Source organism: Ursus americanus, chromosome 12 (assembly GCF_024610735.1).
Source record: "Ursus americanus isolate L20-20 chromosome 12, mUrsAme1.1.p, whole genome shotgun sequence".
In the NCBI taxonomy this organism is placed as follows: Eukaryota; Metazoa; Chordata; class Mammalia; order Carnivora; family Ursidae; genus Ursus; species Ursus americanus.
In genome coordinates, this window is record NC_142138.1 from 55,856,353 (window position 1) to 55,871,692 (window position 15,340).

Below are 15,340 nucleotides of genomic sequence, written 5' to 3' on the forward strand. Positions count from 1 at the left end.
CGTGACAGATCTGTGCTAACAGGCTTGCTTCCTTCTCAATGGAGGCTGGCTTGCAGGACCTGGAATTACAAGTCACAGTGTGATTGATGCACTGGAACATACCTTCTGCCTTCCTGCAAACCAAAGCTTCCACTGAGACAGGTGTACTGTACATAAATTATAAAGGAAAAAGTTCAGCTGAAGGTTTAATTTCACAATTGGAGTCTGAGAATATGATTAGGTCCTACGCATCATGGGGAAGGATAAAATCCATTGGTAAGCCAACTTTAGAAGCACAAAGGTTTCTTCACATGCCTGTAAAAGACCAGCCCTGAATTTCATAGTTCAAGGCTAGATTCGAGTTCATGGTTGTCCTCCTTTGGACACTGCTGTGATGCGGAATTCCTTGGTTAGGAGATCAGTGAGAAGAGAAGCAAAGGAGAGAGGAGCTAATGCCTCCAGAAAAGTCTCATTTGTCAACTCATGCAGGCCTTTATTTTCAAGGGTCACGGTTTTCGATGGATATTTTAAATATGACTGTTGGAATGTTGAAAACATATTTGCTGGAAAGTAATGACCCGGGCATACAAATTCAGATACCACCCTTTGATAAGCAGAATTACAGAATTCATTGTTTGGTGATATACATAAGTCTTTTCCTGGTGGACAGTTAAATTCTAGATGAAAAGATAACATTGGAGTGATGCATTGAATTTTCACTTAGGACATGGCTAAAAGTTTACCTATAAGGTATTAGTAAATTGTTTCGTGATTAACGTGATGTAGATCAGAGTGCTTAAGAATTCAGACCGTATGTTCATTTGGTTTATGTCGTGTTTTTTTTGTTGTTGTTGTTGTTATAGGTGGTCTTTATTTTATACTGGAATTGTGATCCCATTTCTCCCCACATAACAGATACAATCATATGGCAGATTTTAATAGTATTCTTACCTGACTTTATTATCTTGAACCTGGCCTGGCATTTTCAGGATAGTGAAACTATTAATCAAACTAGCATCTGTTCACAGTCCCCAGTGAGTTAAATTAGCATAAGATCATCTTAGACCTAGCACTGTGGAAAAGGTTTTGTAACAGGAAACAATTTCGAGCAATAAAGAGTGTTTTTACCTAAAAGCTAACGGCTTGCCATTTTTCAGAAGTGCCTTTGGGGACTAGTTTGAATTATAGTCTAAACCTGATTTTGCGGAGAGTGAGAAAAAGAGCTTGGCTATTAGGTGTCACTATGACTAAAGTGCCCTGAAAGACTAAATATTTCAAAGACAGGACCCGCCTTTCTGGGAAACACGTATGTACTTTGCAAAAAAGAAAAAAAAAAAGCTACATTTTAGAAACCAGAAACTTCCAGAAAAGGAGTTTATTCCAACACATTAGCATAACTATAATAAATCTGTAAAAGAGCAGGGACATTTGTTGGCTTTATAGAAGGTGTTTGATAATTTCTCATAAAAGGTCAAATTCAAGATCACATTGCAAATCTGGGGTGCAATTGCTATGCAGGTGATAGTTCGTGTTGTCTTCCACTCCTCACAGCAGAGAATGCGTGCTGGGCCAGCTCTTCATAGTATGAAGAACACTCTAGCTCTATCTATTGGCTTGCATGACACTTGTAGCAATACGCCTCTTCTGGAATTGTTTAATAATTTACAGATCTAAGTAAAATAGCAGATCTCCTTCTTCCGAGTGCCGTTTCCACTCACATCAGCCCTGAATGGTGTGTTCAGCCTATGCCTTAAACGCGCAGCTTTCCCGATCTCAGCCCCTGGCAAGAGAATGCCTGCTGAGCCCTGCTCCTGTCCTCATGAGGAAGGGTTTACTTGGTGTCTTCAGCGTGCCTCTCTTTCCCATCGTGAGTGGGAAAGGGCACATTACAGAACTTCTCATGCCCACCTTTCCTGGGCACATGGTCTAAAGTCTTTAAACAAGTCAGTTCCCTCCCAGTTCACTTAGCTATGTGATGTTAGAGGCCAAAAGAGAAAAAAGAACTAAAATGATATCCCTCAGCTTTCTCAAGTGCAGGAACATGAGTACTTTATACGTTTACTTTAAAATCCACAAGACAGTCTTTTAAAAGGCTACGTCTTAGTCTGATGCAGATATTTGGAGGCCTTGGTGGATTTAAGCTTGTCAATGGGCAGAATTGTTTTCCCAGGGAGGGTGTAAGATCTGTGGGATGTTACCTATCAGTGCTTAATTTGGACTCCTTAATATGCATATGATTGGCATAGCAGATTTAATAACCTATCCTTTAAACGCAGACTTTGGGACTATTTGTATGCATATTATATGCCCAGTCAACGATAATGGCCTAATACAGGAACACTTCTTCTTTGTAGTTTTGGATTTTCCATAAAACTCTTCCGTGTAAGGGTTCCTGACACAAGGCTGTAAAGCTGTCTCGGGATGCTGTCATATCAGACCTGTTAGGTGCTCCTCAGCCCAAGGTCTAATGGGAATCCATAAAGTCATTTGTGTTATGACTTTCACATTCTTTCCTCCTTGACACACGCATCCATACCTGCTCTCTCGGAGTCGTTATGGCCCATTACATCAGGGTAGCTGCCACATAAGCACAATCACCACTTAGCCCTTATATGCAAATGTTTGCTGCAAAGTGGTTCCAGAAATCACCTAGTCCGTTAGTAACACCCTTGTTAGCTATGAGTATAACAGTTCTAGCACCGAGGGGACATCCGGTGAGAGAAAGACCCTGAAGTTCCTGTAGCTGGTTTGTTTTGTACAAAGTTGAAGTTCATTGTCAATGCATGAGGGGCCCCTGTTGCTGCCTTCTGCCCTCGCTCCATCCTCACGTGGCAGCGACCGTCCAGGGAGACGGCATGTAGTTTATTGTGAAATTTTAGGGAAAAAGGGCCATATGATTCCATTTGACAATAGACCTCTGCTTACTAACGGAGGGCCTATTCAATAATTCGTTAATGTCTAGTTATTTTAAATTGTCTATTAATACTACCAGCATTTATGAATGTTAATTTCATGAGGGCACTCTGACATTTCTGTTTATGAGACTAGAATAGGGGAAACAAATACACACACACACACACACACACAAATTGTGTATAAGACCATATGCTTTCTTTTTAATTTAATATATTCCTTTTAAGTTGTTGATGACCCAAGAAGTATCTCTGTTAAGGAGGAAGACTCTGAGAGGTAGAAGAGGTTTAGCCATGTTTTTTGTTTTTGTTTTTTGGGCTGGGATAATATGTTAGTAGAGATCATGTCCTTCTCCCAGCCACATAAAAGCTTCATGTAGCTTGGCTTTGTCAGAAAACACAGATCATCTAGTGACTACAATTTGTTTCAATTTGCATAAAGAGCAAATAGGATGATCTGAACCGGCGTGTAAAGCCGAAGTGACAACACAAAGCTATGACTTGTTCTTTGTGTTTAGACAAACTTCGCTGTCATATCTCCACGCAACACCCCAGTGGCTTAAAAATGGCAAAATTATCTGCAATTATCTCCAGCCTGCAGCTAATTTTCTGGATAAGTTAAACAGAAGCTTTGAAAAGAAGCCTGCAGACGGAAGAAGTCATGTGCGTTTGTACAATTGATGGTGCGGAAGTGCTGATGGCTGTGGAAATGTGAGCCCTCGAGAGCTGCGGTGGATTTCAGAGCCAATCAAAACTAAATTAGGAAACAAAGATTATTAAAAAGTCTTCTGTGCATGTAATTTTGGCATAATATTATGAGGTGGACATTAAGTGTTTCCCTTGGAGACCCCCAGCATCATTAATGCAGTGCGCCTTTAATTACAAGTAGACTCATATTACTAAAAAAATGGAGAAAATAAAGTACTCAGAGGTGTAGTTAGCAATACCCTCATTATGTTTACTGAAATAATTAAAAGAAAGGGTGTAATTTTTCTAAATAAAATGTCAGAATTTGAAATGAAAATGGATTTTCTTTAGGAAATTTACTAATGGGTGCTCGTGCTCTTGATAGGCATTTATTCAAGTACCATAACAGGTCTATTAACGATCATTCCATATTGTGCTATTTCTAGATAGACTTCTATTAAGGAAAAAAAAGAGACTTTAATTATTGCAAGCATTGTGGATAGAACATATTTCATTTTGTTCAAAAGGAATTTAGGGAAGTAGTAGAAAGCCTTTGTGTTTTATGATATTAAAGGAACCCAGTGGGATGAGTGAGGGGTAATGCATAGTCACAGGGCTATCTATAACTTCAATTTCAAATTTGACATCAGTGCAGGTTGCCATCTGGTGGCTATCAGGTGGCCTTTGAGAAATTAATTTGATAAACTCAGTTACATTTTCAGTGACAAGGCATTAATATCAATTTTCCAAAAACTGGAAATGACATTGACTTATATAATAATCAAATAATCTTAAAATATACTCTTTTCACATGGAACATAACTCAATAAATGAATGAAGTTTTAATAACAGTGACTTCTTTCATTTGAACTGATTTATCCCTTAATTATCCCAGAATGGAATTTTTAAAAAAACCTTCAGTTCCTTCATTATTAACACTTCATTGTTATTTAGTTTATATTTAGACTTATTTCTTACAAAAGTTTAATTCACGTTTGCAATGAATTAAGTTTCATGGAGATCAGTCTTTTTGATATATCCCTGTACCAAGTATTTCCTTATTGAGGAGCCTACAAGAGCTCCTTATTATCTGTTGCATCAAGTCTAAAGTACTCTACCTGGTTTTTAAATCTGGTTATATTCAACTTTATTTCCCATTACTTCCCGTTGGGACCCTAGGGCATATCCACAGGACTTACGGGTAGTGATATGATTGACAGAAGACTACTGCATTTGGGTTAAAGCTCATTGGCATAGCATGCACCGTATATGGGGTAGGGGGCTTGGGAGGAAGCTGGGGAAGATTACTGTGGATCTAGCAAAACTTAAAACCACATCATGTCACTAAATGTTCTCAGACAGTGTTCTCTATGTACACAAGTGCCTCAGTTTCTGATGGGCTGATGCTTCACGAATATTATTCCAGGCTACTGAATGCAGTGAAGTGAACAGAGCATATAGCACATGCAAAACCAAGAGGTGGTGGTGAGAATCAAAGTCAAATAACCTGTGTCCCCTGCCTCCAAAGGAAGTAAAGAAGAGTCCTAAGCAAAATGAATATGAAGTAGTGTGTACTCAGAGGATGGGGGAGCAGAGAAGCAAAGCCAGCACTCAGAATTTAAAAGTGAAACATTATTTTGCTGCATATCAAAGGGCCACTTGGAGAATACTATCTGGTAGTCAAATGCCTAATGCTAAACAGCATCTAAAAAAGATAGAAAAGGCTGGGTGGGGCAGATTCAAGCACAGTGTTTAAATGACAGCCTAGTGGCCTGGTTAATGGTAGATTGACCTTACATCTGGCAGGATGGAAGAGGAGCAAAAAAATCATAGAACCTGATGGGTTAGACCTATATATGTGTGCATATATATGTTATATACATAATGTATGTATGTATGTATTTTTAACTTAGTTGATGGTAGAGTATGCTGAGTAAGATAAGCATGGCTCATGTACCTGGAGCTCCTGTATTACACAAAGATTAGGGGAAGCATTTAACTGAATCTACAAATGCAAGATTTTTCAAGGTGAAACATGAGAAAATAGTAAGTGCCTTGTAGTGGATCACTTTGAATTACTTCCTTTGTCCCCCAAGGAGTAATCTTGTTTGCTCTCAATCTAGAGGAATATTGCTTGAAAAGTGTGAGAAGCAATTTCCTAAAAATACCTTGGCCCTTCCAGATTGTTTTAGGGTCTCTCAAGCATATTCTCCAGACTTTGTGTGGGGGCTTTGCTCTTCTAGGTTTGGGACTGTACATGGGATGGGTCTTAGGCTGGAATCTTGATCCTCTGACTTTGAGGACTAGTGTCATCACACAGGAAGTTCCTCATCTCGTGTGTTCTCTGAGAGGACAGGCAGAGGACATTCCTCTTGCTTGGAATAATTTGTGCTACTCTCCACTTACCTCAATTCCATCCATCCTTCAAGGTCTATATGAAGTTGGCTTCTCTTTACACACTTTCTGCTAATTTCAGCTCATACCATTTTCTCGACTGTATATCTATATTAGCCCTGCCTATGTACTGCACTGTATGTGATCGGTTAGCACTTATTACATCTTATTGATTAATACACCCACATGCACATTCATGTGTTTATTGTATCCTGCCTCTTTATCTGGATCACTACTCTTTTTTTTCTTTTTAAAGATTTTTATTTACTTATTTTGAGAGAGAGAGAGAAAGCAGGGGGTGGAGCAGAGGGGGAGGAAGAAGAAGAGGGAAAGAATCCCAAGCAGACTCCATGCTGAGCAGGGAGCCCACCACTGGGCTGGATCTCACAACCCTGAGATCATGACCTGAGCCAAAACCAGGAGTCGGATGCTCAATGGACTGAACCACCCAGGCGCCCCTGGATCACTACTCTTTAAATGAGATGATATGTAGGAGAGAGCCTACTCTGCTTTGTGATGCCCAGGAGGGACTCAACAGAGACTATGCATTATATTGCTTTTCTACCTCATAGCATTTACTATATTCCTAGGCAACAAATAAGTAATAGCATGTCTTTAATTTATTAGTTGATCAATTGCTTGACTATAGTATTTGATTTTCTAGAATGTTTTCTATTTCTTGAGAACTTTTTATCATGAATCTGTTTTTTTCCTCTACAAATTAAGAGACAACTAGAAAAATTTAGCTATGCACTTGGGCAACTTAGAATGATGTTCTCAAGAGAGATGGGAGAGACAAAATCTACTCAGCGTTCCAACACTGAAAGTGTGTATGAGGGATTTTCAAATTCCATTTCTAATTGAATCTTTTAAATGTATTTTTCCAAATAGAAAATTTGGAAAAAATAGAAGAGCTTAGCACACAACATTGAAATCATTTTGCCATATTTCTTACAAGTCTCTCTCTCTCACTATATATATTTTGTTTTACAGAATTGGAATCATACCACATACATTTTTTCATTTTTTTTTCATTTACTACTACAGTTTTAGCATTAACTTTTATCATTATGTATTCTTAGAACATGTGATTTTGATAGCTATAAATATCTTATTAGGTGGATATACAACATTTTATCTAATTATCTTCTCACCTTGATAGCTTGATGTTCTTTGCGTTTTTTTTCCCTATTGGTTATATGCAGTGATGAACATATGTCACTATAGGCTTTTTTACTGAACATATCCTTCTTCTTCCATGTTTGAAACCTCTCATATTAAATGCACATGTTTTTAGATTGTCGAGCTCATGATATCATATTTAGCTGATGCTGAAGAGTAGGGCTGTATTCTCGTGTTCTCAAGGATGGAATCGTTACTGAATGAAATAGCATTCTATATGTCAGTCATGGGGACTGAAATCAGCACGTGTGACTTAGGCGGGCACCTCTCTCTGGGCCTTGCTTTTGTGTGGACTTGGAGAGCTTCTAGAGATAACAGGAAGACGGCTTCTGCCACATAGTAGAGAGCAAAGTCGGGATCTCTTCAGGAGCAACAAGCTAAAGATGAGCAAATTACACCTTGTAAACTGTACTTGTGGCTTTAAAACTTGCTTTAAATTGATCCACAGTGAGAAATACATTTTGTATTACAGCTCATTAAACGCGCTATCCACATACACAACCAAAACAAAAGCTTCACCAAAAAGTACTTACCCTTCCTATGTGTTCTGCCCTCTGATACTTTTTTCTTCCTTTCTATTTCTTTTTCATCTTTAATAAGTAATTGAAAATTATAGATAAATTATGATCCACAGATTATAAGCAGGATTGTTTATAAGTACGGTTGTTTTTGAAACTTTGAATAAATGAGAAAATACCTTGCTCATCATTGTAGAACTTCCTTTTTTAATTCAACATTCTATGTTTGAGGTATACTGCTGTGTTGTATTCTACTGTATGGATATTTCTTTAACCAAACTTCTGTTTCTAGACATTAGGTTGTTTGGTTTTTATGCTTTAAGGCTCTTGACTGGAGTCAAATTGTCCTCCAGAAAGTTGATTAGTATACTCTGTTTTTGTTTTTTTTTTAAGATTTATTTATTTATTTGATGGAGAGAGAGACAGCCAGTGAGAGAGGGAACACAAGGAGGGGGAGTGGGAGAGGGAGAAGCAGGTTCCCACCAGAGGAGCCTGATGTGGGGCTCGATCCCAGAACGCCAGGATCACGCCCTGAGCCGAAGGCAGACGCTTAACGACTGAGCCACCCAGGCGCCCCAGTATACTCTGTTTTTAACCATTTTACAAAAATGTGGTTGACATGAGATTCTCATCAGTACTCGAAATTATATTCTAAATTTTCTTCTAACATAGGGCCTTAGCAGATAAGTGAAAATAGGTACTTTGCCAAAAAAAAATAATGATAAAATTATCCTTACTGCCACTGCCTTTCCTCCTAAGATAATAACGTCTCACATTTTGCATTGATAAATGGAGATACTGGAAGGTGAAATGACATTTAATTTTTCAAAGATGTATTTTTTGCTAATTGACTATGTAGGTGTTTGATAGGTTTCTTGGCCATTTAAATTTTCTTATTCCTAATTGTAGTAGTTTTTGCACTTTTTGCATTTTTTTCTAATTTTTCTGTTGAAAATTTTACATAGAAATATGTAAATTTGGGCCTTTTAAACAGATACCATTTTTTTTTGGTCAGCTGATTAAGTTAAAAATGTGAGTATCTTTTCTTCCAGAAGAACATGTCTTGTTTCAGAGACTTTCATACACCCTTCATTTTGTGGAAATTTTATGTATTTTTGAATGGGATTTTGGTGGTGGAGAGCCATCATCTCAGGGCTGAGAAAAATTCATCTAAGTGCCCCCTCATATCTTTTGGTCCTCATGTAAGAACTTGGAAAAGTTGTCATTTATCCTAAGTAAAACACCCCTTTTCACTGACAATCAGTCCTTTGGAAACAGTTACATGCTGAAACATATTAATTGTATAAAGTGGCTGGTGTGAAATCTGCTTTGGTCTTAATTCACCAGACCAATGGGCAGACTAGTTTTTCATGTGCCATTTTTAGATTCAGAATTTCTTTTCCTACAAAAGAGGAAAGTGATGAAAGTTGTTTCACACGCATAATATTGGAAAAGAACTTACTGAGATTGGCAGGTTGTAAGTTTCTTCTCATCTTTCTGGGAATAGATAGATTCACATAGTATCAGTTCCATGAAAATTAAAGATGTGAGCTAAGGAAGAAGCCAGAATTGGTTTTCCTTCTTTGACCTACTTTGAAACTGACTTCTAAAATATTAAATGAAGAATTGAGCTGGATATTGCTTCAGTACAAAGAAATAGCCCTTTTCGTTCCAGAGGGTTGGTGTTCATGGAGCAGTCTAGCGGCTCACATTATAATCAGGTCATGTCTGAACAATGATTTTTCACCATTCCGTGTAACTTTTTGTTTCTTTCCTGTTGCTCTCTTTCCTTCTTGGAAATGACAAAATGAAGAAATCAAATACACTTCCGAGCAACTCTCTGTCAAGGGAGAGGAGAATTCACCGTACGTGGTCAACACAAGTTGCAGAAGAGGATGTGTGCAGGATAGAGAAAGTGGGCTGGTGGGCAATCTGAGGTTGGCTGTGATGCCTGGACCACTCCATGAGGATTTTGATTTCAAAGTTTAGAAGACTAAACTTGTACAGGGTGTTAGGGAGCATTCTCATCAATGTGTCTACTTTCTGACTCAGAATCGCATTCTATTTAGCTATCACTGGAGTCACTGCTTTAAGAGTGCCTAGCACAGTGTGAAGCCTATAGTAGTACTTAATACATGCTTGTTGAGCTGAACTTGTGCTATATTTTTACAAATAATGTTTGTAGTTGATATTTTTCAAGAACTTACATGTGCCATGCATCATACTAAACACTTAGCCTTAGTTCGTTCATGTCTGCAATCCTATCATTATCCTTATTTAACAGGTGGAGTAGTTGAGGCATGAGGTTAAATAATTTTTCCAGCTGAGTAATGGGAACAAAATATAAACCCAGGCAGTTCGACATGCATGTCCTACTCTTACACCATACCATAAATTCCTCCCTAATTTTATTTGTAGTATGTGGGATAAAACCATCACAAAAACGTTTTTAAAAATCACATTTATGATTTGGACTATGAGCACAATACTATGATTTTGTTATTTAAAAAGACTTTTATCTGAAATAACCTCAGAAAATTGGATTCTGTAAACAGAGTGTGTGGAATGTTGGAAATACACATTATGTGATGAGTGTCTTCATTCAGGGATAAGAGAACCAATCAACAGTGTTTGTTTCCATTCCTGCTTTCTTTTCCATTAACGTGTTCATATAAATGGAAATAAGCTGTTAGAAATCATACAGAGCGGAGTACATATTGTGTTCACCATCTAAAACCAGAATAATAAGTCAGCAACTGTTGGCTAGTTAACAAAATCATATTCTTGTGGGGGAGGTGTTGAGAAAAGTAGTTAGTGTGATGCTTTTGATTTTTTTTTTAACAGTATCAATAACAACTGTTATATAGCCAACTGCCTCCATGCTGTCTCCACTCAGTTGTCTAGTAGGCATTTTAAACTTAACACATTTATAATAGAACTCTTGATTTCTTCTCCCCAAATGGATTTTGCCTGTAGTCTTTCCCATATCTATAAACAGCAGCTTATATTTATCTAGTTGCTCAAGAGGAAAAATCTAGGAATCCTCTTTAACTCCTTTATGTCCCTCACAACACATATCAACAAGTCCTGTTAGCTAAACCTTCAAAAATCTATCCCAAATCAGATTGCTTTTCACCTCCTCTCCTGCTAACAACCAGGTCCCAGCCAGCTTTATACTGAGGCTAGGCCACTGCAGTATTTCCTAACTGATCTCCCTGATTCCAAACCCTTGCCCTGTTACCAAATTCACATATATTTTATAATATTATAATATAGCACTTAATGTAAATATATTATAGAAATATACACATATAAATATATTATAATATACAAATATATAATGTAAATATTATGTAATTAGATAATATAATTATATAATATACACATGGATAGAATTTTAAACATCAGAATCAATCAGGTCCTGTCCTTGTTCAGTTTCCTCTCCAGTTGTTGTATCCCATTGAGAATTAAATCTAAAGCCTTACTACTGCTCGAAAGGTCCTATGTAATCTGGTCCTTGAAAACCTCGTTGATGTCCACTCTGATTACTCCCTACCTTTCTCAGTCCAGTCTGCCTGCAACTTCTTCGTGTTCCACATAAAACTTAGTTTATTCTTGCCTTGTTGTTTGGACCCGCATTCTCAAAATCTTCCTATAGCTCCTTCCCACCTTTTATTCAAGTCTCTGCTTAAAAAACCCTTCGTAAGGAAGCCTCTCTGACCACCTTATTTAAATAGCGTCTCTTTCGCCCTCTATCCATTCCTTGAGCCTGCGTAATATTTTCGTCATTGAATTTATTATAAGGGGTGCTATTCAAACTATTTAACAACTGGGACAGCATCAACACAAAACAATCAGAAAAGACATCAATGGGTATGCCTCCCTGGGTACCATCTGACCGAACATCAGTTCCAACAACTAGACATTTATTATGTCATATATGCTCATATATTTATTTATGTCTCTTTTCTCCTCCACAATATAAAATCCAGAGAACAGGAAATTTGTCTAATGTCTGTCCATCATAGGGCTCAACAAGTATTTGTGGAACGAATCAATGAGCTGCTAAAACAGAGATATGTTAATTTGATGACAGCATTCATAGCAAAGATTTTTGCTCTAGTACATCATGGTCTTTAAAGTATTTAGGCTACATTGGAGGTCCTTAATCTTGAAGGTATCATAAACATTTTCTTTTTTTTTAGTTTTTTAAATTAAAAGTATATAAACAGGGGCGCCTGGGTAGTGCAGTCGTTAAGCGTCTGCCTTCAGCTCAGGACGTGATCCCGGTGTTATGGGATCGAGCCCCACATCAGGCTCCTCCGCTGGGAGCCTGCCTTCTTCCTCTCCCACTCCCCCTGCTTGTGTTCCCTCTCTGGCTGGCTGTCTCTCTGTCAAATAAATAAATAAATAAAATCTTTTTTAAAAAAGTATATAACGATATAACAAATATATGTATACCCACCACTTAAAATTAACAGTGATGGAGTCACATTGTTTTCATTAGGATTTTAAAACATAAACAGACATTACTGATTGAGTCAAAACCGTCTTGTTTCCATCCCCTGGTCCGTTCCTTGCCTCCCTTTTCCAGAGGGAACCGGTATCATAAATGTGGTATATTTCCCTGTAGTCCATGTTTTTATATTTTTTATATGAAGCTTATATGTTCATAAACAACTTAGAGTTTTGACTTTGGGTTTTTTGATGTTACCATCCTGAAAAAACTATTCTGTAACTTTTTCATTCAATGTTATTTTCATAAATTATCTGTTTGATATTTCCTTCATATTGAAGTGCTATCTCTCTATCTATTCCATTGGATAAATATATTCTTCAATTGTGGGAATTTAGCAAGTTTTATTTGTTTTTAGTTTTTTGTAATTACAAGCCACTCTACAAGAAACCTTCATAACTAGATCTTAGTGCATGTGAGCAAGAGTTGTTTTGTCTTGTTTTGTTTATCTCAAGGTGTGCACCCAGAAGCCAATCTGTGGGCTATAGAGTATGGGAATTTTCATCAAATGTAGTGGCACCACTTTGCATTCCTACCAACAGGTTATAAGGGTTCTTCTAAGTCTTGTTTTGTGTTGTTTACTGATGTGCTTCCTCTTGTTGTATAATGAAAAATATTTAAGAAATCGTGTTTCTTTTTTTTTCTTTAAGATTTATTTATTTGAGAGAAAGCACGAGCAGGGGGGTGGGAGGGTGGAGAGTGGGGGGAAGGACAGAGGGAAAGGGAGAGAGAGAATCTCAAGCAGACTCCACACCCAGGGCGGAAGCTGACTCAGGGCTCAATTTCATGACCCTGAGATCATGACCTGACTGAAACCGAGTCGGTCGCTCAACCAACTGAACCACCCAGGCACCCCTGGAAATTGTGTTTCTTTTATTGCCTTAGTTGTCAGGACACTCATAGTTGGATTTTATGATTTATCATAGCAACCATAATTAAACCAGGATTTTTGATAAAACTATATATACCGTGGCTCTTAAACTCTCATCTTTGTTTTAATTATTTAATAGTAAATCACTTGGAAGTTGTATGAACATCACAAATGAATATTCATAATGGCAAATCAACAGGAGGAAGCATGAAATTTGCAGGACTAAATATTGAGTTAAACTATAAACAAACTTCCTTGACTAGATCTTTTTAACAGAGGACAACACATTTGAAGAGTAGTATTTTGCATCTGGCCACCTGAATTGAAAGACATACTTTGACCTGTACAATTTATACAAAAATCACAGCTTAAAAATTATTTTTAATATTTATATGTATGTAATCTTTTTTCCCAAATCACTGTTTTCATTACTGGAGTATAACAATAGCTGATAGTGCTTTTAAACTGGAGTCTCATTGCTTACTTTGCAAGATGATATATAAATATTGCTTCATCCATCACCAGAATGACTTGTCTCCTAGATGAAAACCTGGGGGTGATGTGTAACTGTAATAAATTTGGACAGCAAGGGAAGGGTTCCATTTCCAATTAAAACCACAGCCAGGAAGTTTCCATTTATACTGACAATATAGGTATGCTATCGGTACATATTTTATACATTTGCTTGTTTGTTCGGGGAAAATTGGCATTGTTTTAGGAGTAGTAACAGTAAAGGAGTAGCTTTACATTTCTTTATGCTCTCCCAAGCAAGAGTCAATTGCCCCTTCCAGACAGGAAGTTTCTAGGCTCCCTGGTTCTTAGACATTTAGAACCAGGTATTCAGAAGATGAGTTGTCTAACTTGGGAAAGTGCATGCCTTTAAGGTTATTTTATTGGATTCAAACAGTCTCCATTCAAGTTCCAATTTATTCAAGTTATTTCACTTTTTTGTTTTGAGGGACAGTAAGGTGATGATGTACTTAGCACAATGCCTGGCACATAGGAGATGCCTAATGAATATTAATCATCTTTATCATTGTGATGATCATTTCTGTTGCTCAAAAGTTAAAGGCATTCTGATTCTCATTTTCTGCTTTGAAGGGAACTTCTAAATGCTTTCACTTTAGTTCCCCTTTCTGTGAACCGTCTGGCCTTTCCTGATGTTACTAATGGCATCTAATAACTAAATGCTTGTGAGGTTCTGGCTCCAAGCCAGGTATTTAAAATCAAAATAATTTCACAACTGTGGTTATAAAAGAAATGATATGTATTCTAAATAACACAGTATTAAAATAATCATTCATGGATGCAATGGCATTTGCATTGAGATTATAATGGATCGATGTTTTAACAAATGCACTAGACATGTCTAGCGACAACATAATGACTCTGTCTAAAAACAGAAAGAAAATGTTAACAAAGTAAGTAAGTATGGGAAAATAAATTAAATAAAAGCTCATTTTATTTTATTTTATTATTTTTTTTAGAGAGAGAGAGTGTGTGCGTGAGCAGGGGGGAGGGACAGAGGGAGAGGAAGAGAAAGAATCTTAAGCAAGTTCCACACCCAGGGCAGAGCCTGACATGGGACTCAATCACATGACCCTGAGATCATGACCTGAGCTGAAACCAAAAGTTGGATGCCCAACTGACTGAACCATCCAGGTGCCCCTAAAAGCTCATTTTATTAATCGGCTATTGGAATGGGCACAATGCGTTGACTTTCATGTATGCTTTGAAATAAAAGAGAGAAATTCAGTACGGGAAATGGAAATGCTGGATCCCAGATCAATTTTCTTGGTTGCTGTATTATCCACATTGTCCTCTTCCTCAAAAACATCCAGTGGATTTCCACCCCCACCACAGTCTTGATCAACAAAATGAAACATTGTTTATTGCAGCATTATTTATAGTAGCTAAGATATGGAAGCAACCTAAATAACACTGGGTAGATAAAGAAAATGTGAGATATATAACGGAACATTATTAAGCCATAAAAAAGAATGAAATCTTGTGATTTGTGACAACATGGATGGACCTTGGGGACCTTATACTAATAAAATAAGTCAAACAGAAAAAGACAAATGCCATATGATCTTACATGCAGAATCTAAAAGAGACAGAAAGAAAAAAATGTCTGTAGATACAGAGAACAGATTGGTGGTTTCAGAGGCTGGGAATGGGGGGAGGGTGAAGGGGGGTCAAAGGGTACAGACTTCTGGTTATAAATAAATAAGTAATGAGGATATAATGTACAGCATGGCAACTATAATTAATAATACTG

The 15,340-nt window shown here is 37.4% G+C and overlaps 1 protein-coding gene across 2 annotated transcripts in view; it reads left to right on the top strand.

The window, feature by feature from the left end:
- The window catches only part of NTNG1 (netrin G1), a 311,481-nt gene that overhangs the window by 8,853 nt on the left and 287,288 nt on the right, over positions 1-15,340 (top strand). The window lies entirely within an intron of this gene.